Genomic DNA, 22,785 nt, shown 5'->3' with positions numbered 1-22,785 from the left:
CCAGTAAAGACATCAATTAAACAGCCATTGGTTTTAATGAGGTCAGATTTCACTTCGTGTTTTCACACAATGCTAGTGAATGGGATTGGACTGCACAATTTGGATATCTCCTCAGAAACAGGCAAAAGATTGTAAGAAAGGACCAAGTTAAAACATTATTTTCTCATTAATTAATTTATCCTATATAGTGGTAACTGTTATTGAACAACCCTGTTACTATGTGATGGAGGTTTCTTTTTTTTTTTTTCTGGAGCAGTCTCTCAGAATTTTATTTACATTTAAAATTAATTTTCAACTTCTCATATAGATTTTTTTAAGTTAGAAATAACTCATTGAAACAGAATGAAAATTCCACTTGGATGGAAATTTTGTAGCTTTTCAATGAAAAATTAAGCTTTTATTGGTAAAAAAACATGTAGTTTGGAAAGAATATTTGGAGAACCAAAGTATATGACAGAAAACTATGAGAGCTTCATAAGCAGAGACATTTTAGTTGGTTATTTTTTACATTTTCTTCATTAGAAATTTCACTGTGAAAATCCAAAAGTGCTTGCAGAATTTCCTTTCTCGGATTAGAAGGAGTTGCCAAACAGAACTGGAATATAACTGGACATAGTTGAACACAAAACCCCATTTCTTTCCACTTTCAGGTGAGCCTCCCAAATGCATTGCTGAAATTCTCTTGTTTTTCCCCTTTCTGTGCCTTCCTTTAAAGAGGGCTGAAGACAGCTTCCCCCCTCCCACCCCACATAGGTCTACTGCCTCGGGACAAGGTGCTCACCGAGACCCACCGTGCCTGGAGGTGAACTCTGCAAGACAAGCCGCTGGGTAAGATCAGTGTTTTGGGATACTCCTCGGTGTTTCTGAGAAGATATCCAAAACACTGGGACCCTCGCATAAGGAAACAAAGCAAGAAAAAGATATATAATGAATGTCTAAACTGTGGTAAAGATCTCAATCTGAGGTTTTTCTTACTGGATTTAGCATAATCCAAACACAGAAACCCAGGAGAAGAGGTCCCACGGATCCCACATCCCATTGGCACGCCACCCACCTCTTTCCCAGCGACGCAGAGGGATTGCGGTCCCCACAGTTGGGGCTCGCTTTCCCCACGGGCTCACAGTCCCAGGAGGCATCTTAGAATCACCGTGCTCAACTCCAGGCTCTTGGTTGTGTTTTGGCAGGGAGTGTCAAGTGCAGGCTGAATTGAGGTAAAAAAGTCTCTACTTGGGAGAGACAACAAAGCTTTCAGCAGGCTTGTTTGCAAAAGCCCTACTGCAGAAGTGTGGGTTTGCACACAAGGTCGGAGGGAATTTATAAACCAGGTTGCTTTATTTATTGGAGTGGCAATGAAACGCCTAAAATTTATAGCCTGACAGACAAGCTGAGGAAATAGGACACCATTAGGAAGACAAGAAGAAAATTAATCTGAAGGCCTGTCTGTATGATAAGAGCATCCCACGTCCATTTGCACTCCTCAAAATGCTTCAGAGACTCTTGAAGTGTAGGGCAGGAGTCGCAGAAAAACATTTTGTACATGCAGGCCACTGGTGCCCATCCGTATGGGGAGCAGCGTCCCCTGCAGAACACGTACAGGCAGAGACCCCTTAGGTGAGAACCCTCAGACATCTTTTAATGTCATTTCCCCCAGGAAGCCAGAGAAGAGGAGTCTCACAGATCTGAGAGTAGGCATGATGAAAGAAGAGAAGGTGCTTCCCAATCTTGACATCAGCAATGACGGTCTGGGTGTGCTCCTTGCAACAGGCTATTATAATTTGACGTGCTCTGCTCTGCTGACAACCAGAGAGCGGTGCCAGTCCACGCCAGTGGGAATGTGACCCGAGGGTCTTGATATAAATATACTGATTCCCATATGCTATGGATAGGTATCACAAAGAACATCCAATAATGGTGTTAACCTTCTTCTTACACCTAGGAGGGTGGGTTTTTTAGAAGGTCTCAATACTGTGTTGGCTCCAGAGTCAACTTAAGTTACTCTTAAACTTAAATGACACTTGAAAAAGCCATTACAGAATTTAAAAACAGAAATGTTTTGCAAGAACCCAACTGAAAACATTCCTCAGCTGCATTAGCAAGACTCCTGCAAAGGACGAACTTCTGCCCAGACCAATATCTGATTGGCAGATCTGCACAAGCAATGACCTCCTTCTTGTCCGATGATATAAATAGAGCCTTTTTTCCACAGAATGAATGCTAAATATTTACCTTCCTAAAATAGTGACTGCATAAAAGGAAAGGCCCAGGCTTGATACCAAAAGGCTCAGCACTGTTCAGTGTAAGCAATTCCCTGTGATCAGCTGAGAGGTGTAACAAATCTGTGGTGCTCTGCGATGAGCCGCGTTTAACTTGCATGCAGGAATCCTGCTGGGGCATAATGTGCAAATCCTGATCTTCACATTTGCAATGAAGTGGAAGAGAAAATACAATAGTTATTCTGGATTACAGTTCAGACTTTTATGGACAGTGACAGCTTTGGCCTGTCACTCAGCTGCTAACAATAACTGCTCTGAGATAGTGACTAGAAAAATAATGGGCTGAATTTATTCATTCTTGCACTGGACTTACATATTTTTATTCTGAAATGATGAAGAGTAAAATGCAGCAAATTTGACACTCAGTGAGCATTCATGCTTATAACTCATTTAAAGGAGAGAGGAAAGGTGGGAGAGTCCTCGCTCTTAAACTCCATACATGATTTTGTATATTTGCTGTGTTTAAAGATATGCCTTTCTGCACCTGCTCAAAGTTGCTCAGGCTGCCTCTGCCAGAGGTTATCTGCAATTTCAGAGAGGCAGAGTGGGGAGGGAGTAACGTGCATCCTTGCCTCCTGCAGCCTTTTGTTGGCTTGTACTCCCCTTCTCCTCCAGCAGTAACACAGCTATTACCTGCGTCCCGCACCCCTTTGCCTCTGCTCTTCTTTGCTGCAGTTCCTGCCCAGCTGCATTTTTGGGAGGCTTTCAAAATGACTGGGTTTGGGGGTTAGGAAGAAATTTTTCCTTTGGGGTCTACAGCCTTTTCGTGCTGCTTCAGCAGGAGGTCTTAACTGAAATAAATGTATTATTTACTAGTTTGCAGGAACAGTGAGTTCTCACGGCTTACGCCTGGTCCACAGGGTTCAGGACTCTATTGTGTACTGGAAGAAGGAGTCAGACCTATAAGATTTTCAAGCAGGAGCCATTGTCCCTTGGAGGAGGGGAGAGGAGAAGATTCAGAGGCTGAGCAAACTCCTACGAGTGGGCTGCGGAGAGTCTAGCTGAGGGTTAGGTGGTAAGAGCCCTTTTGCCACTGATTAATCATTTCAACAAAGTAGCTTACTATCATCAGCTAGAAGTGGAATGAGAGCTTGGGAGCTGTGCCAAAGCATCCTGGATATGTTTCAATTTTAGTTTGCTTCTATTTTTTTAGTAGAAGGATGCTTCTGAATTAATAACCTAACAGGGTTTTTTTCTTCCTTCAGCAGATGTCTAGAGAGGAAGAAGACATGTAGGAGAGGAGGGAGTGCATGCATATAAAAGGAAGGAGAGGAACAGACTGAGGCTGATTTTATTTGATAATTTCTCAAGCATCCATTTTTCTTTGTGAAATTGTTGTAAAGTAATGCATATATTGATTAGCACCAACTCTGGCAAGGCCTTGGTTTTGGAGGATGGCAAATAAACAAGACATTTGGCTTGTCAAATTATTTTCTGAAATAAAATTAATTGTCAGTTTTGTTTGTCTTTGCGTGGTGATTAGTTGGTACTGAGGTTTTTGTATTAACCAACGGCCTGCTCATTTCTTCAAGTATCCACGTTTTACTGCATCATTCCTGTGATGCAATTTCTCTAGTGGTGCAGCTATAGATACAGACTCCCAAAGGGGAAGCCTGTATTAACATTTATCTCAGTGACCCATTTTCAGCAGCATGGGAGCTGCAGGGCTGATGTCTCAACAGTGCTCTCCCCAGGATCACTCATAGTCTCTGAAAATTTCCCCTGTAAAAACCCCAAGAAGCCAAAAAGGAATCACAGTTTGCAAAGCTTACTGTTCATGTAACCGACAGAAACATTTCACTAAAAACCAGTTTGCTCTAAGGAATTTTCTACCGAGAAGCAGCATCTTTCTCCCAGAAGGATTTTTCTCTTGCAAGGCTTTTACCTAAACACTCACTTCCCACAGGCATTTCATCTTAGAGTAGAGACACATCAGAAACACCGTTATATCATTTGTAAGATTTAAGAGTGCTTTTATTTAATTTATTTCATGCACCGGACAATTACTCCACATAGGGTAATCTACCAAATTATGCAATGGACTACATATCTAGGATGTACGTAAGATATTTTTCCCTTCTCTTTATTTGGTTTTTTTTGGAAGCCACATTATTTGTACGAATAAGCTACCTTAAGTTTATAGATAACAGCATCAGACCATGATGCAGGGCTTGGTGTTCAGGGTAATTTTGTGGTGAGTATTCCTTTGTTAGTGCCTGTCAGCCTGGGTTTCTCTTCCAAACCGAGCCATGCCCCAAGGCACAAAGCCTGCCCTGGCCCTCTCCCTCCTGCTCAGGAGGTCGCTGCGTTTCAGCTCGTTGTCCCCAGAAGGAGAAGGTGGGAGATCAAAGACCACCTCCTCTGCTGGAAGCCCCTGGCACTCTGCTTCTGCATTCCCAGAGGGGAAAGAGATGTAGAGTTGTAGCTGACACCCATCAAATGCTCTTCCATCTCTTGTCCATGAGCAGCAAGAACCGAACTTTTCAGCATGGGTCCCTCCGTGGTATAGCAGCGACTCTGGAAAACAAGCCTCCCTGCACGCAGAGGACGCATGCAGCCTATGCGCTCCCCTTGTCCTCATTCCCAAGACAAAGCACCTCTAGAAATGGGAAAAGGCCATAGACAAGATCTGCTCCTCACCAGATCTCAGGACAAAGGTCAAGCCCAGCTGATATTATTTTAAAGGATTAGATAATGTCGTAAGCATAGGATGTGCACTGAATATGTAATATTTATCCAAGTGCCTTTACTGCAAAGAAATACAAGAACCAACCTCAGAGGTATCCTGTCTACTTCTGCTTCCAAAAGCACCAGTATGTGACTGTCGCAGCGTAAAATGTTGGGGCTGGGAAGAGCCGTGATTACACACTACGCTCTGCTCTTCCTCAGTCCTTGCTTGTGTGTTTAGAGATACTTCAAGGTCGCCACATCTACTGATAACTCAATCCTAATTAACTTCGCTATTGAGGTAGCAATCTCAGGAGTTTGCCAAGTAAAGAATACCCAAGATCAACAATTTTATGACACAGACAGTTGTCCACAAAAGAGTCAACTGAAAATGCGTTCGACAAAATAGGGCTGGTGCGTAACTGAAGTTTGAACCAGAGTCTTTAAAAAACCCAAAGATCAACTGCTTAAACCTGTGCTGACCCTGTCTCTCAACCCGTGGCTTCTCAGTGACTTTCCTGCCCTTTCACCTCTTCTTATCAGAGGAGTCAGCAAAATAGGAAGCAGTTTCAGCTCCAGACAGTAGCCTGACCAGTAGCAGAATGAAATGATCGTGGCTTTTTGTTACTTTATGATATCATTATTTGCAGGAGATCCAAACTGGGGATAGAGGCATGTCATGAACTACTCTGGCATCATATAGATTCAGATTCCATGAGCCTTACCTATACAAACAGGGATGAGCAACAGAGAAATACAAGCTCTAAATTCACAGTTTTATATTCTTCATTCCTTGTGCTAGCAGAACATTTTCAAAAACCCTTTCAGCAGCCCTAGAAGCGAGTGGCTATGATACAGCCCAGTGATCTTCCATCATTAATTCCCAGCCCAGGGGAATGTTAGCTTACCTACTAAATATTACACATCACATGCATCAGATGAGATATTAGGTTCATAGTATTAGAGATAAGCAGGGCAAATTTTATGAAAATATATCCAGACATACATCTAAATGAATATTATGCATGAACAGAATTCAGCTTAGTCCTTCAGGTCATATTTCAGAGGCAGCCTGCCAAGGAGATTTACCTGTAGAAGACCTATGGAAATGGCAAATAGAGAAAAGAAGCCCTTTCCATGGAAGTTCAATGCGATGTCGAGGGGCTTAGCAGTCACTCAGTCTTTGCAATACTACCTGCAGAGAGTGTACTTCGGCACTGTCCATGCGAACCCTCACAACAGCAACTGGATTTGAAGCATCGCAGATACTTGGCCACGCTATGTGACAGAGGTGACAAATCAGAAATATTCAACTCAGCTCACGTATCACTTTTGGAGAGCAAAGAGTTATGCTGAATGGTTTATAAAGTAGCTAACAACAAGGACTAGTCACAAAAATAACTTTTGTATTACTGAAGAGGAAGAAAATGAAATAGAAGTACCTTGTAAGGCTGAGAATTTAGTGGGGATTTGGAAGCATGAGTATGGTAAGAAGATTTTGACTGCACTGTAGGTTTTGGGCTCTGGCTTAACCAGTTCAGGAAGGATGTTGAAAAAGAGCCATGGGCTGCAGCACAAAAGACTTGAGTTATTTTGTTGGCTTTTTGCATGATCTTTGGTATTTCTCTACCGACTGCAGAACAAGCGTAGATAACTATTTTAAACTAGCCTGCTACCTGTCAGCTGGCTAAAATCATATGCACTGAACCCCTTCCTAGCTCACTAGTGTAATTCATGAGAAGAAATTTTCAGAGGTGAGATAGACACAGGAGTGGATTTTAGCGACACGCTAAGTGAGAAGAAGCCTTTGATTTATTGCAATGAGAAGTGACCTGTCCCTTTCAGCACAATTCATTCCATCCAGAGAGGGTCAAAATTCGAGATAGTCTTTGCAGCTCCACATTACAGCAGCAGCACTGAGCTCTGGCAATGATCTTGCCAAGATCCTTGCATTTTCAGGGTGCTAAGGGCTAGATTTTCATCTTTGCATTGAGGCTCTGCCATGAGCAAATAGCCAGTTTGTGATTTTTCACTAGGAGGATGCAGAATCAGACCCTGGACCTGCTGAGTTACCTGCTAGATAGAGACACTGGGTGGGAAAGGCTGGTTTTTTGCAGTGAAAAAGAATGGAGGGCAACAGGGAATATGCAGACAGATCAGTGCTAGGAGCGACTTGTTTAGGATTCATTTTCTGCCTCCTTTCGCCGGCAACTTCTCCTGCTTCCATCCAGCTGGCAATGCCGAGTTCCTTTTTCTTCCCTGCTTACTGTACATTTGCAGCTGATGATAATCTTTGGCCTGAGTATCGTCCTAGGCCAGCCAGGCCAGGACATGTTGAAGGACAGAAGATTTATAAACCTGCATTAAGCAGTCCGTTTAATCAGCAGAGTTTCTTTTCTGCCTGCGAGCCCCAAGGAGCGGCCAAGGCGTCCTGGAGAGCCCAGTGCTGGGGGCTGAAACCCTGGAGAAATTAATGGGACCGCTCAGCATCCATGCCCTCTCCTTGGGGCCAAGGGAAGAATGAACTTGTGAAAAAGAAGGCAGGATGAAGAAAACGTGTTGTGAGTGCTGAACCTAACCCGCCGTTTCTCTAGAGCTGCAGGAATTTCAGAGGCGAGGAAATCATGGGCATTTCTGGATCCTCTAATGGAAATGCCAGTCATCCAGAGGAAGATACCCAAGAAACCTGGCGATATCCCTGTTGAGATATACTATATAACTGGAGTGTATGTGCTGCAGTTATTTTTAATCTGTCTCCCATCTGAAATACTTTATTGCATTTTTAGAGGCTCTCTTAAAAGCAGAGAAGGCAGTGCTGCTAGAGAGTGCTTTTATATTTTAGGTTGTCTTATGCTAAGCAGTAATATATGTTTAGGTTGTTATTTTACCTTGCGTTTTTACTAGGTTGATGACAATTTCTGTGTTCTGCTAAATTGCAAACCAGCCTCCCATAATGCCGAAATGCTTGTATTAAGAGGCTTAGCTAAACAACGCATAACGGTAGATTTGCAAAGTATCTTTTAAATGTTCTCACGGAAGGTTATTTCTTTTGTGCTAGGCAGAGGTGCTTAGTTTGTCCTTGCGCATTTTTTCTCCACTTTCCAAAGCTGCCGGGTGGCTATGGCAATATTCATGCAGGAAACTTTACTATTCTTTTATATTTGCTTTAAAATAAGCAGACAAAAATGAGCTTGGCCTATAGAAGCATCTGAGTTAAAAAACAAAAAGTGGGATATAAATAGGACTATGTGAGTTATATGCTATTTGCTCCATTTTGCTTCCTTCAGCACCATAAAAATTAGTAAATTATTTTTTTAAATCACCGCTGGGTTACGACTTTTTATGTCTTTATCAATTAAGTAATTAACTTCTGCTGGACTGGCCTCTCAGACCTCACGTCCTGCTCAAAGCATCTGATAGTTGATACTGCTTCTGTACATCTACACTTGCATCTGTAAATCAGACATTTATTAATTCAAATGGCCAAGTGGCATTCTTGAATGTACAAGTAACCTTATTCTTACTAGCAATGGCAAATGGAAAATATTGGGTGTTAAAATACAGACACAAAAATTAATTTGGTCTTTAGGCTTCTGCCTTTTCTACAGTCAGACCCATAAAGGGCTTGAGAGCAAGATTTACAGGCTTAAATCAGTACATCTATTAGAAAAATTTTTCACCAGAACATGAGCTGGTCAAGCACATTAACTTCAAAATGAGTAGAGATCTAATTAAAATATGACCAAATAAACCATAAAATTTCAAACACATTTCTGCTGCTGCTGTTTCTGAAGCACAGGATTCAGTAGCAGATTGCTGCTTCACAAGCTTGTTTATTTTTTTGGCAGGGTTATTTAGGCAAGAAAGAAATCCCATCGTCAGTGCATGGGGAAGGATGCAAATTGCACAGGTTGGGAAAAAATGTATGCTCATTCCAGCAGGAATTTTTCACACACTCCTTTTTCTTTCATATCCAAATGAAAGATGGATAGAAACAGGCAAGATATTTTTCATGAGATCACGGGATATTTGGGAGCCTGGGTCCAACCCTCAGTAAAAGCCTTTCCATTATCTTCAGGAGATATTAGATCACATGTGTAATTATCTCCAATGCAAAATGAAGAAAAAGGAGTTTGAAATGGGTTATTTTTGCTTTAAGAAAAATGGGGAAGGAGGAGGACCAGGCCATGAGTATCATTCAAAGAGCATTAAGGAGATTTTGGAGCATGTTGACCTTGTACCGAATCCATGTCCAGAGCTCCTCTGGACATCAGCAGGAGGCCAGTCTGAAGATTAAGGCCACAGAAGGAGTATCTAACCTGGAGTAAGCCCCAGAACAGCATTAAATACAATCTTTTTTTTTTTCCTTGAAGGCTGTTTGGAAGCCTTTCTAAGAGCAGTCCAGGTTTGAACATATAAAAAAAAAAAAAAAAGAAAGTATAACACTTGGAAATAAAATCTTTTCCATTTTTGGTTTAAATCTGTTTAGGTTTACTGACTTAAGTTCTTATACACTGACTGAGCCTCTGTCCTGAGACGGGAGTAGCCTGGATTTAGGATGTATTTGTGTTTTTTTAATCCATAAGCAGTCAGGAGAGAGAGGCATAGTTTCATATATGGATGTGCCCAAACAGTACTGAAACAGCAATTCATGGGTTTTATTTTTTTCTCTTGTACTGAATTTGATGCAAACAAATCAAAAACTTCTTTAATCACCAGATACTCCTAGAAAGACATAATATGGAGGAAGGAGGACATGCAAAGAAGCTGGAATTCCTCAGAATAGCTCCATTTGAAGAATCTCAGTATTTTTACTGTTGCTTGAATTGAGAATTGGAAGAACCTAGAAAAAAAATTGCATGTTTAGAGGCTCATAGATAATGTAGTTTCTCGCAGGATTTTGCTATTTGAGGAGATGAACAATTATCCTTAGAATTTTGTTAACCAAGTTCAAATCAATCTTTAACATATAAAGGAGGTGTTTAAATGTCACTGATAAGTCCAAGTAAAGCCCTGGATCCATCTATCAAGGGTTTTGGAATTTCAGTTCCCAGATCTCAGGTTTGCGTCCATCTTCTACAGCAGAAATTACTGACACTGCTGTAATGCAATGCAATATAGCACTCTAATACAGTCAGCATCCAGGTTTTCTATTAGACGTGAGTGAATAAGCAATGATAAATACACAGTTGCATGATTATTAATAACACTGAATATGAAGACACACTATCAAGATTTTAATGCAATACCATGAGAGAATGGCTATGGTTCTCATAGCAATAATTGTAATGAGGCAAATAAAGGGTTTAAAAACTGTGCAGCACTGATTTATTATGGCTATTTTATTTCTTTTACTAAACTCTGCTCCTGTTTTTGCAATTTCTTGTCTTTTTGTATACACAGAATGAAGCACATTGTTAACTGCTGCACTGCCCAAATAATTATGCTTATTTTTGGCACTATATTGCACCTTAATTAAGAACTGTTTGCATTTTCAGAGCATGCAGATGCCAAAAGTTTGCCTTTTTAATTAAAAGTAAAAAGCAAACTAAGCTGTTCTGTGAGGAATGTGAATGAAGCTCTAATGAACAGGGAAGGACAGAGAAGTTCAGACCTGGTGAACTTTAATGCCAATGGTGCAAAATGCAACTAATTATACAACAATTGATTGTTTGCCATGTACAAGTAGCTACAACCTTATTTGCCAAATAGACTGACAAGATAGTCTAATCTCTCCTCTTATTCATTGTAATCGCTGAAATTCTGTATCTCAGCGAGACACAAAGAAAAGCTTCACCTTTGTGATGTAAATCAGCAATGGAAAATTTACATGATGTCTTTTCATAACTGAAAAACCGAATTGCACAGGATATTCGCTAGGAGAAAACACTCCTTCCAAGTCGGTTGGGTGTCCCCAAAATATACTAAAGATGCTGCCATGAGGCCTCACTTGGTGCTTGTTGCATTTAATGAAAAGGTTTGTGCTGGTGTAGTGACCATTGCAACATGTTTTTGGAGCTAACCTGTGTCACATGATTACTGTAACACTTCTCCCCAAAATAATCAGTACTTTTTTAACAGAAAATCTTGCAGGGACATGAACTAAATGAAGCCTAGAGTACATATCACTGACTTTTACCCTAACTTTGGTTTATCCAGTGTGCTGTATGGCCCAGGGAAAAAGGCTATGGGATGCAGTCAACATCTTTTTGAGAAAAATAATCATGGCCAGCACATAGCAACCATTGTCTGCTATTACTCTGTCTTACATTTGGGAAATGAGATTGAATTCTGTCAGCAAACTCATGGGATAGCTCTGCTTACATGCCTCAGCATTCCTCAGTGAATTTATTCACTGTTCCTCAGTAACACTTCAGTGTAAGTTATTGTCAGTCACCTTTTTTTGCTGCAGCTAGCAATGCCATGGAAAACCAGCCAGTGATGGAATGCCATCAAGTCTACTAAACAGAGCAAGGAAAAGCAAGGCTTTTTTGAGGAAGGGTTAATTTGTTATATCAATATTAAATACTTGTCTAAGTTTTCACCGGCATGTCCAGACATATCTGTTCACTTAGAAGTCTCTGAGGGGTGTATGTAGCCTATTGGCACCTCCCAGAAACATTCTCCAAAAAATCAGAATGGGAGAATGGGGAAAAAAGCATAAAAATCCCTTATTGTTCCAAGCCAATTTGGGAAATTCTCTTGACATTAAGAAACATCCAAGGAGTTTAATCTTTAAGTGTTCCAGGAATAACTGAAGCACAGTAGCTGAACTAAATCTCTGCTCTGAGGGCAGCTCAAAGACTGTGGCATGAGTTGACATCAATTCACCACAGCCATGGGAAGAGCTGAGCCTCATCCTTCTCAGTTCGTGCATATCCGCATGAGCTGTGGTGTCTCTGTAATCCAGTACTCACTGTCCTGGGATGATCATGGACCTGGTGAAACTAAATAGCCACCAGTGGAGGAACACGAACTTTAGCTTGATGGCGAACAAGAGGGAGAAGAGCATTCCCCTGTACAAAAATTATTTCAGGTCACTGATGCCGTAGAGACGGCACACGCGTGCTGTAGACCCACAGCCAGCGTGGGTGAGCCAGGACTGTGCCGGCTCCCTGCCCTCCCCAGCAGTGGCTGGCCGAGGAGGCAGGAGGTGACGTCTTTTATTCACAACCACTGCTGCTCCAGAGACCCTGGCTGCTTCCACTTGTACCTGAAGTTAGCTTCCTGCAGTTCCTGAAACTTACCTCTTTCTTCCTCTGCTCCCAGCATTAGCAATGGATTATATCGTGGCATGTCTCACCACCAGCTCTTTGGTCCACCTCCAAGTAGTCACAGTGTCAAACTCCAGAGGTTGAAGACGATAGGTAGAAAATAACCTGCCAGCCTTGAGGAAGGGAACATAAGATTTGCATTAAAAACACACTAAGTTTAGGAAGACAATGTCTTTATTGCTTGGATCAAGCCAGCTGTGGTTGAGCCACTCTGGAACAGATGCCCGTGATGTCCCAGGACTAATTAATAAATCACAGGAAGGACCAGTTCTAGGCCCGGACGGAAAACTGAGTGTGCTGTGGCAGAAAAGATAATGCGTGGATATAACCAAAACAAGTTACGTGAAATGGGATAAATGAACATGTCCTGGGGGGAAACACAGCTCCAGCGGTAGAGTCTGCAGCCCTACATTCAGAAATGGGGTCAGGATGTATGAATTTCTAATTAAAAATTAGGGTGATGGGCTATGTATTCTCTAGGAGACATGCAAAATCCTTCATGTACCAAAGTGAATTCCTAGGAATTTTCTCTTCTCTGTATGTTGAGAGAGTTATGGGTTTTTTTCTTTAACTACCTAGAGGCAAAGTCCAGGTAAATAATAGGCAGACTGGAAATTTCACATGAATGCCCTGGTTGAACTTTCAAAAGCACCGGTTACTCATAAGAGACGATTATACCACTTTACCCTGACTAAAATAATTGCTCAAGTTATTGTGTTATTGTTGCTCAAGAATTCATTAGAACTTTTTTGTTTACTTCTGCAGTGAAGGCAAAACTTGTGAAGGATATATGGGGTTGGGAAGAGCCAAGTTTTGAAAGGCTTTTTTTGGCAACCCTTCAAAACAAAACCAGCCGCCCATGCCTGCAAGCTTCTCTGAACATTGTTCCATGGCTTCAAACTCCAATCTCCAAAGCTGGGTTACTATTTGCTAAAGATACTTGTTCATAGCACAAAACATGAAAATAGCAATGCCAGATTTATTGCTGTCTTTCAGAGTCAGAAACCAATAGGTTGAAATGAGATATATTGGGTAATAAATCCTTGCTAAGTGTGAAGGGCTGAAATTATGTATAATACAGTACCACATGGCTTTCTGGATATGGTCCACTAAACTCGTTTCCTCTCTAGTAACTAATTTTTCCCTTTATGCTTTTATGTAGGCTCTCCACAGTATAATAGGTTTTCCCAGTACAGCTTATGGAAAAAGATACTGCAGGTCAGAGCTTCGTGTCAAAACACCATCTCTTTGACCCTGTACTGTCATAGTGGCAATAACATATTTACACTAGAAATAGGAACAGCAGAACCTTCAGCATCTAACATCTTTGCATCCACAGGCTTACAAAACAGTCAGAAGGGGCATGAGCAGGACTTCTTGCCCTTAATTACATGCATTCGCTATCTTGTCCCACTACAAACCCTACTTCCACCTATGCATTACTTTCATCTTAATTTATGTCCTGGTTTCGGCTGGGATAGAGTTAATTCTCTTCCTAGTAGCTGGTACAGTGTTCTGTTTTGGGTTCAGTATGAGAAGAATGTTGATAACACACTGATGGTTTCAGTTGTTGCCAAGTAATCTTTAGACTAAGTCAAGGATTTTTCAGCTTCTCATGCCCAGCCAGCAAGAAGGCTGGAGGGGCACAAGGAGTTGGGAGGGGACACAGCCAGGGCAGCTGACCCCAACTGGCCAAAGGGGTATTCCATACCGTGTGATGTCATGTCCAGTATGTAAACTGGGGGGAGTTGGCCTGGGGGGTCGCTGCTGGGGAACTGACTGGGCATCAGTCAGCAAGTGGTGAGTAATTGCGTTGTGCATCACTTGTTTTGTATATTCCAATCCTTTTATTAGTATTGTCATTTTATTATTATCATTATTAGTTTCTTCCTTTCTCTTCTATTAAACTGTTCTTATCTCAACCCACAAGTTTTACCTTTTTTCCTTCTGATTCTCTCCCCCATCCCATTGGGTTGGGGGAAGTGAGTGAGCGGCTGCGTGGTGCTTAGTTGCTGGCTGGGCTTAAAACACGACAATTTATTATCTTTAAAAACCATTTCCTACTTTCATTTCCAGGTTGTGTCCATTGTTAAGTCCTCAGTCCTCCCCTGAGGCAGCTGACATCTGTCACGATGTACCTTTCTGTAATGTCTCTACTGCTTGTATTTAGCAACTAAACCAAATGCAAATATCAAAGCATTTGCAAATATTTGCTGGGTTTGAGTCCATAAATACTCAGACCAGGCACCCTTTGGATTACTGGGGCGTTCTAAATATTATGGATATCGGCAGAAAAGAAAAATATTACCCCACAGTGGAGATGAAAGAACCCTGTGGGTGAAGGAGACATTCTGACAACCGCAGAAACTTCATCATGCATCCATACTGACCTGCGTTCATATATCGGATACCTCCATACCTGTGATTGCAAAAGCACCTTCTGGGTTAAGGAGTTGTTTAAGCAAACATAGAAATGTTATCAAGCAATTGAGGTGGCCAATTGCATAGCATCTATATTGATTTAAAGATTATGAACATAGGAAGAAACAGCATCCAGTAATTGTCTGCAGGAGGCAAACTGGCAGAATTTTACTTTCACATATGAAGCTGTTAATTCTGAATGATAGAAAGTATTTTGTGAAACACAAATAAATTCTGGAAAGAAGTGTAGTCTTAATTAATTGAAAAAAATGTCTCTTGTCTCTTGGGCCTGAGGGGATTTGACTGAATCAGGGCTGCAGTTCAACGCCCTTTCTCTAATGGCAGTCAACACCAGTGATTGAAGAGGAAGATACAACAAATATGAAAATGAACAATGCAAAGTCACAAGCTGGGGGGGGCACTCCTGTGTCATACCCAGCAGCCAGGAGCTGCCTTTTGTCAAAGCACAAAGCTGTGACGTACGTGGAGAAGTGTGTGTACACTTTCCAAATGCAATAGCTTTTGGTCCTTTAATGGCCTTTCTGGAGCGGTGGGAGACATCTTGTGCTGGAGAGCTTGTTTTCCCAGTCCTGGTGGTCTAGCAAGCTGTAGGAATTAATTTTATTTTAGGAAAGATGAGCTATGCATCAGTAAAGTGGTGATTGCTCACAATTCCCGTTATATGTCATTCCTGATATTTACCCACTCCCTGCCCAACATATTGCATGACAGCAATTGCTCAGGATAAAGGATCACAGAGGATAAAGGTTTGGGTCCTTCTGTGTTGTTGCTTATCTTGGAAATTCATTAATTTGGCAATATGTTAAAAAGGAGATAGTGGCACTTCTCTGCAGTGCAGCTTATGAGGATGATTACAACCAAATGCCCTGGAGACGGGGAACGGGGTGGAAAGAGGGCTTTTGTAGTAAAGCATCCCTTTCTCTTCCAGACACTGGAGAGCAAAAGAGAAGAGTACTTAGAGTAGGGCAGCTCAGCCTTGCTAACTGGAAAAGCCAGAAGACACCAGCTCTGTCTGTCGCTTTTAGGGCATTTTCCATATCATTCCTGTAGTCCACAGTGATAAGAGGAACCACCAGCAGCACTTGCATCTATTCTGGGCAGCAAATTCTTGTGGAAGAGGAGGCATATATCACATCTACTTATTTTTCCAGCATTTTTAGATAGTTCAGCACATTTACAGATTTATCATCTTCATAACACTCTTATACTACTTCCCAAAGCTACAGAAACCAATAGCAACATTTGATGGCCGTGAAATCATATTTATGGGATCCATTAAAAACTCCATATTGGTAGTTAAATCTGGAACCTGGCATAAGTGATGAGAGTATATTGGAGAAGTCCCTGTGGAGCAGCATATGTGGGCTCATGTTCATAGCATCAGGAGGCATCTGTCACAAATTTCAGCCCTCCCAAGCAGATCTAATCTGGCATTAGTGTTCAGGAAGCAAGGCGCATCCAAGAAAGTGTGTGCGAAGATGGGCTTTTAAATAAGTGTTTGTGTTCCCACTGCATCAGAAGGCTTTGACTTACATGTTATGTAGAGAAGGTACCGCAGGAGAGGACGGTCTTTCCAAGCTAGGAGATAGCCAGACTGACTGACAGGCAGACAAGGGAGGCTGTCACACAGTTCCCAGCAAAGCAGAGGCTCTCAGGCACGGTTTGAGGACGACGTGCCCTGTGCCCATGGCCCATGGACCCGCACTGCCATGGGCAAAACACTTGCTCCTCGTGTGCGACTCCCCAGGGCATGCAAAGCACTTACAGGCTCCTACAGATCCCCCTGCCCGCTGTGCAAGCTGAGTTGTTCTTCTAAGGGGGATTTCAGAGCAAAACTGCCTCCCAGCATCAGTCTAAGTGGCATCCACATGGCAAATAAGGGGCATTTTTGATGCCCCATGTTGGAGGGTGATGAATGCACGCTAATCAGCCTTGCACGCTGAATTTTTTGAGGGTGGGTTTGTTTCCAAGCAGTGAGGACTCGGCACGCCCGAGGTCTGAGCACGGGCTAAGGAGTGCGCTCACGAGGGAGCAGGGACGCAGTCAAGTGTCTGCCTTGTGCATGGCAAAGGAGAGTCACAGGAGACCAAAGTGCCATGGAAGGGTGACAGGGATGGCTGTGCCCCTGCCCTCCAATTGCACATTTCACCTGCTGCACACCCACACCACCACCTTGTCATCTGTTTGACCACAGAGGACTTTCTGTAGAAGATGGGTTTTGTTGAATCAGATCAAGAAGAAAGTGCTCTAAGTATTGATCTGCAGTGGGCTGAAGGAATCATCTTTAAATATGACAAAAGCACATTTTTCCCTTCTAAAGCTTCTGTTTTAGCAATGGTTTAGCTAATCAGAAAACTGATGACACTAGGGTAAGGGTTCGCTACCTTATTCGCTGCTTCCTGGGAGTCAGAGGCCCCCACCAAAGGAATTTCATCTTCCTCACCACAGATGTGCTCTCCACAATGATCTTTCATTGCCTCTTAGAAGTGATTCTTGGACCACTGCTTTCAGAAAATCTTGGGAAGCTGAAGGATGAACCAGTCCTTCAAAATCTTCAGGCCCAAGCTCTTAAATGGGAATGATGCAGGGATGCCTTTTCGTCAGACAGCTCCTTGCTGTAATGGAAGTGGCAAGTAAGGAGATCTTCTGATGCCTCCTGCAGAGGTTCACAGCACGTCCTCCCCGACAGCACAATGCAAATGGTGCTACGACCTGATTCCTTTCAGCATTTTGCTGAGGAGACACAGCAAGGAGGAGAAGTTTCTGGTTTATTTTAATCACTGCTCTTATCCCTTCTCTCTCTAGCTGGGAATTTGCTGGCTTTCTGAACTGTCCAACCTTAGGCAGCAATTTCCTGAGCAATTAGCTCTGGTAACAAACATCTTACTTGTTTTCCTGGGGTCAAGTCAGAATAGGCATTTAAAGCACTCGCCAAGTAATTTTAGTGGCACCAGATACAAAATTGGTCCCCGGTCTGCAGACACCAGGCTAAAGGCTGCTCGTGGCCACCGTGCATCTTCACCTTTGGGCACAGCACACCAATGTTGCTACTACGGAGGCTGCCTGAGGCTTGGTGGATCTAATTCTCACACCACAGATGCTCTTGGAGGCATCAGCAGCATAAAAGCAGAAAGCATTTCATCTTGGAATGGGCTGAAACTCTTCCTTCCCAAAGTGCACCTTGGCACAGAGCCCCTCGTCCGCAGTCCCAGGCCCCTGGTCAGAGTCATCCTTCTGCAGCACCGGGGATGGGTTTGTGGACTCTTTTGTTCATAGGAGGAACATGTGAAACGCTGAAAATCAATGAATAGGATCAATCAATCCCCTTGAGCAGGTCCTTCACTCATCCTTGACTAGGTACTTCATTAATTAGAGAGGGGTGAGTTAACGGCACCCATGTCCTCTTCTTTCTGAATCCATATCTTACCGAAGAGCTGTTTGAAGTGGGTACTTCCTTTATGTAGTTGTATAAACTTACAGGACAAATCCTTCTAGCATATCCAAAGGCATTAGCAAGGGACTTAACACCAATATGTTTGCTTTCCACTTATCTGTGTGTTTCTGATTTCTTTACATTGCTAATATGCTTTTAATTTATTTTCCTTGCTTTGTTTGGCTGCAGCTCATCCCTTTGTTCTCTTACAAAAACGCAGGTTCAAAAATCCAAACGCCTGCCTTGGCCTCAGCGAGGTATTGACGTTTTCCTTACCTCTTCAATTATTAACCACGTTGCTGTTGCACTGAATCAAGGTCTCAGACCTTTCATGAGATGCGCTGACATGAGGCGTCTGCTTAATTCTAGCCTGAAAAGCAGCTCAAGTTGAGATTGGCAGTACCACCCATCCATGCACGAAAGCTGAAGCGTCTGCAGGCTGGAAAAAAGCTTTATTACTGTATATCGGCCTCCAAGCTCAATTTGAGCACCAAAGCTCACACATTTTATGATACCGCATATTGTCGCTACTAAAATCTCATTATATCTTTGTAGTTACCTCATCCCACTGCGGAATAATGTGTGGTGTTAATGACACAGCAATGGTAATAAAGTGTCCCTATGATGATTTAAAGCAAAAACAGTTCTCCCCCCTCAAAAGCCTTATAACTAGCACTTACTTTTATGATGGACTGCTCATTCAGTTATTAAACATTTATTGTTTCCTCAATAAAAGTAATCTTAGATGTATTCAATTATTAATATAAATAAGGCACAAAATGTGAAACAGCAGCAATCTCATTTTCTTTTTTGCATTAATCTTCTTTCTTATTCAACCATCACAAGAGGAGAGTGAAAAAACCCCCACATTCAGACTTACTGAAAAACAAATACAGTTAGCATGAGAAAAGCGAAATTCTTATCTATATCTGTGTCAGGAAAAAAAAATAAATTAAAACTCCTTGGAAACCCATAATGTTTCCGAATATGTGGTGGAATATTGTTAGTTTGGTGTCCCTAGCCTGAAAATAACTGAAAACTGAGACTGCCACCAATGCCCAGCAAGGACTGCATTGGGGGAATATGAAAGAGGACTGAGATAGCTCTGTATTGTATATGCATAAATACAAACACACACACACACACACATACATACTTTTTATATATATATATATATATACACACACATATACACACATATCCTCATACACACATACCCATGATTGGATGTTAACAAAGCATTAGCTTTAGGTTACTATTTCTTATGCAGAGCTGGGATCTTTAAAAACTAGGTCTTGTACAAATCCCTGTAGAACAGTATTTATGGGATCATAGCAAGATTTTTGGGGTTTGTGCCTATGGAGTAGCCACAGATGGGCACTTCGGATTGGTTTGGCCCATGGTGATTAGGAAGGAGTTCAGTTCCCATTGCCAGTTGACTGCTGTATTTGAAATAGGTTTACAGCCAGGTGCTCCTGTGAAAGTTTGTTTTTTGTTATGTGTTTTCACTCCGTGTTATGAGTGACAGCCTCGAAAGCGATAGCTACGTGCTCCCAGTGCAACATCAACTGAACCCAAGTTATAAGCTCTGAGTCTCGCACTAGGCAAATATTCAAGTTTTATTTGAATCTTTTCAGGCTCTTTGCCTAAATTTAGCTGTGATTTGGTAGTTTGGAGGGATCTTCTACTTGAAAAACAGCTAGGATAAAATTGTTTTACATTTAAGTAGAAGACATTAGTTGTTCATTGTTTGCCCTCTCCGTTCTTCCTTTCTTTTTGCAGATGTATCTTATAGAGGCAGATGCTTGGAGGATGCGAATGGAAGAATGTCTTCCAGCTCTAATATTTCTAAAGTACTCAAACTGAGAAGAAACCATGCAATATGAGAAGTGAAGAGTGAGAGGTCATGGACTGTTTATTCTAGTAACCTCAATGCCAGACTATGTTGGCAGCATATGCAAACCTCCAAATTAAATGGAAAACTGTCCTTTAGTTGGCAACTGAAGCAAGCAGACAGATAAACATAGAAACCCTGTGACTTGCACCGCTCTAGAAATCTTGTAAATTTATTGTCATTTGCTTATGAGATAAAAAAAAATTATTATGAAGCAAGCGTGCGATAATTAAACTTCTGAACAAGAGGGCAAAGAAAAGAATAGATCATCTGAAACCAGATGCCATCAAAACTTGAAGAAAAATTTGTAAGCTGGTTTGAGATTTCACTGATATTTTGAAATTTGAAACTGCAACTATATTTCTGAAGTTTTTGCTTGCTTGATTCTATTCTACAGCAGTTAGAAAATAGTTTTAAAAGATAGGGTAGTTGTGAAAGCTCTCTTTTTTTTCCTGCTTGTTTTAGCTGCTAACCAGAAAATTCTGATGTTGAAGCAACGTTCACAGCCATACTTATTTAGCACCTGCATAAAAAAACAGAACTAGCATTTTATTTCACTAGCATTACCTTAATTATGGAGTAAGGTCTTCCATCTTACTTCTGAATTAGATACCAGTTAATCAGGATTTAGTCACTTACTTAGTTTTACACGTTGTGAATAAACCCATAAGTCAATGGAATTACTTGGCAGTCATGAAATACCAATACAGAGTATTGGTGAACCTGGGCCATATTTACTGTTGTAGACCTTTTGGTCTACAAAATAAAGTGAACTCTTCAAAAAAACTCCCAAAACATCATTCTGAGATAAAACTCGGAAATATTGCTTATCACAACTAAAAAAAAGGAGTTGATAAATATATAATAAGAATCGCCCAGCATGGAGGGCAGAGCAAAAGGATCAGCCCCTGAACCCAGGAGTGCATCAGCATTCAAAAAGGATAATTCCAAAGTTACCCAAACAACTAAAATTGCACTCCTATGTGCTCATGCTCTATTAATGGTCAACTGATAACAAGCACCCAGTCGTGGAAATTATACTACTAAGGTTCCTCTTTTAGACTGCAGTCTATAAGACTCATTGCCAGTAGCACGTACAGTATACATGGCTGATTATTATCATTCTTATTTTGCTGCTTTTTTATCAGCGCTTCCGCATCATGGTATCACCTTTGTTGACAAGTACATATGTGGGTATACACACAAAAAAGCGAAAAAGAAAATAGCTAAAGAAATGGAAAAGATAAAAATCTGTTTAAGTCAAATTGAGTTTTTATATTAGAATCAGCTTAATCAGGTGCATCATCTAGTGACTACTGGAGGAGTTAAAAATCTGCTGGAATGAGGAAAGCAACTTTAGCTATGCACACTTTTTTTTTCACGATTTAGAAAAAGAAAATCAGATATTAATGAAAGCAATTCTGAAAGGGGAAAATGCAGTGTACATCGCAAATGTGAATTATGAATGCGTTTTATTGCATTGTATGCACAAAAGTTCCTCATTCCCAATGAATAAGTTTAGTGTCATGAGGAATAAATCTAATCATGCTTGTAAGCTAAAAAATATCCCGAATTTCAAAACAACGTGTTTAGATACAGAGATGGGCAAAAAGAAGCAGGTCATTTAAAAAGGAAAGTAAGTGATTCAGTTATAAACATCAATATTTTTAACAGTTTAAAATGATTATCAATGTACTGATTTTTTTTTTTTTCTTTTTTGGTTCAGAGATACTGGACTTAGAGGAGACAATCCAATTGGGAATTACAATTCATTTTACCTGTGAAATCTGGAGTTTGCCTGTGAAATCTGGAGTCACTTCTCAGGCAATCCATTGCTTGTAACAACAGAAGAATGTGTACAGAGAGATGGGCAACTCTCATTGCAAGAGAATTTATTATCCAAGGAGGAGAGAATATTTTGCATTAACCAAGAAGTATTATTCATTTTGAGTATTCATTTGAGTATTGTTCTATTGTATAGGCTCCGTACAAGATACATGCCATCTTTATCCCCTGAATTTCAGTTTGCAATAGATAATTAAAATACCACTGAAGGGTTGTCTTTTTTTTGTGGGTTTTTTTTTTTTTTTTTTCATCATCAGTCATGGCCTTGGAGCTGAGTATGTTTTGAAGTGCTGGTAAAATTCTTGTAAAAGGAAAATCCATATCAAATTGTCAGGATCAATTGGATTACCCTCTCATCAAACATGTTAGGACACTTGACAGGTCTGAAGGCACAGCACATACCGAGTGGCTTTGAATGAAATATTCTCTGGGGAGCATATGCTCCACAGGGTGCAATATTTTGACTGTGAAAAAATTTCATAAAGCTTTTCTTTGGTCATCTTGTGCCAGAATGTGCTCGTTTCCTTTCTTTGCATGAGTCACATATTTGTGAAGCTGTTTCTAACAGCTGATGGCTAGCTCACACTGAGTTATAAAATGATTAAAGCAGCCTTGATTCTCTGGACAATGATCAACTTCAGCAAAAAAACATGCAACTCATGGAGCTTGCATTAAATTGCAGCTAAAAAATAAAAAGAGAAGATACTGGAAACCTTTTAAGTATTGGAAATTGTAAGTATTCTTTGGAATAAAATACTGATCTATTACAATGAAATAGCAGAAGTGTTTGAACATGATGTGGACCTGTATGTTTTCGTTAACACCATCATCAAGTCTTTCAAATCATATGCACAAGGCTTGAGAAACCAGTTCAGTGTAATTGAATTCAAGGCAAAGCCTACAAACTGAAGAGGCTGATTACAGACACAGAAACAGAAGTGTGAAACTACAGAGTAT

Source organism: Aquila chrysaetos, chromosome 2, assembly GCF_900496995.4.
Source record: "Aquila chrysaetos chrysaetos chromosome 2, bAquChr1.4, whole genome shotgun sequence".
Lineage (NCBI taxonomy): Eukaryota > Metazoa > Chordata > Aves > Accipitriformes > Accipitridae > Aquila > Aquila chrysaetos.
This window is presented reverse-complemented; position numbering follows the sequence as displayed.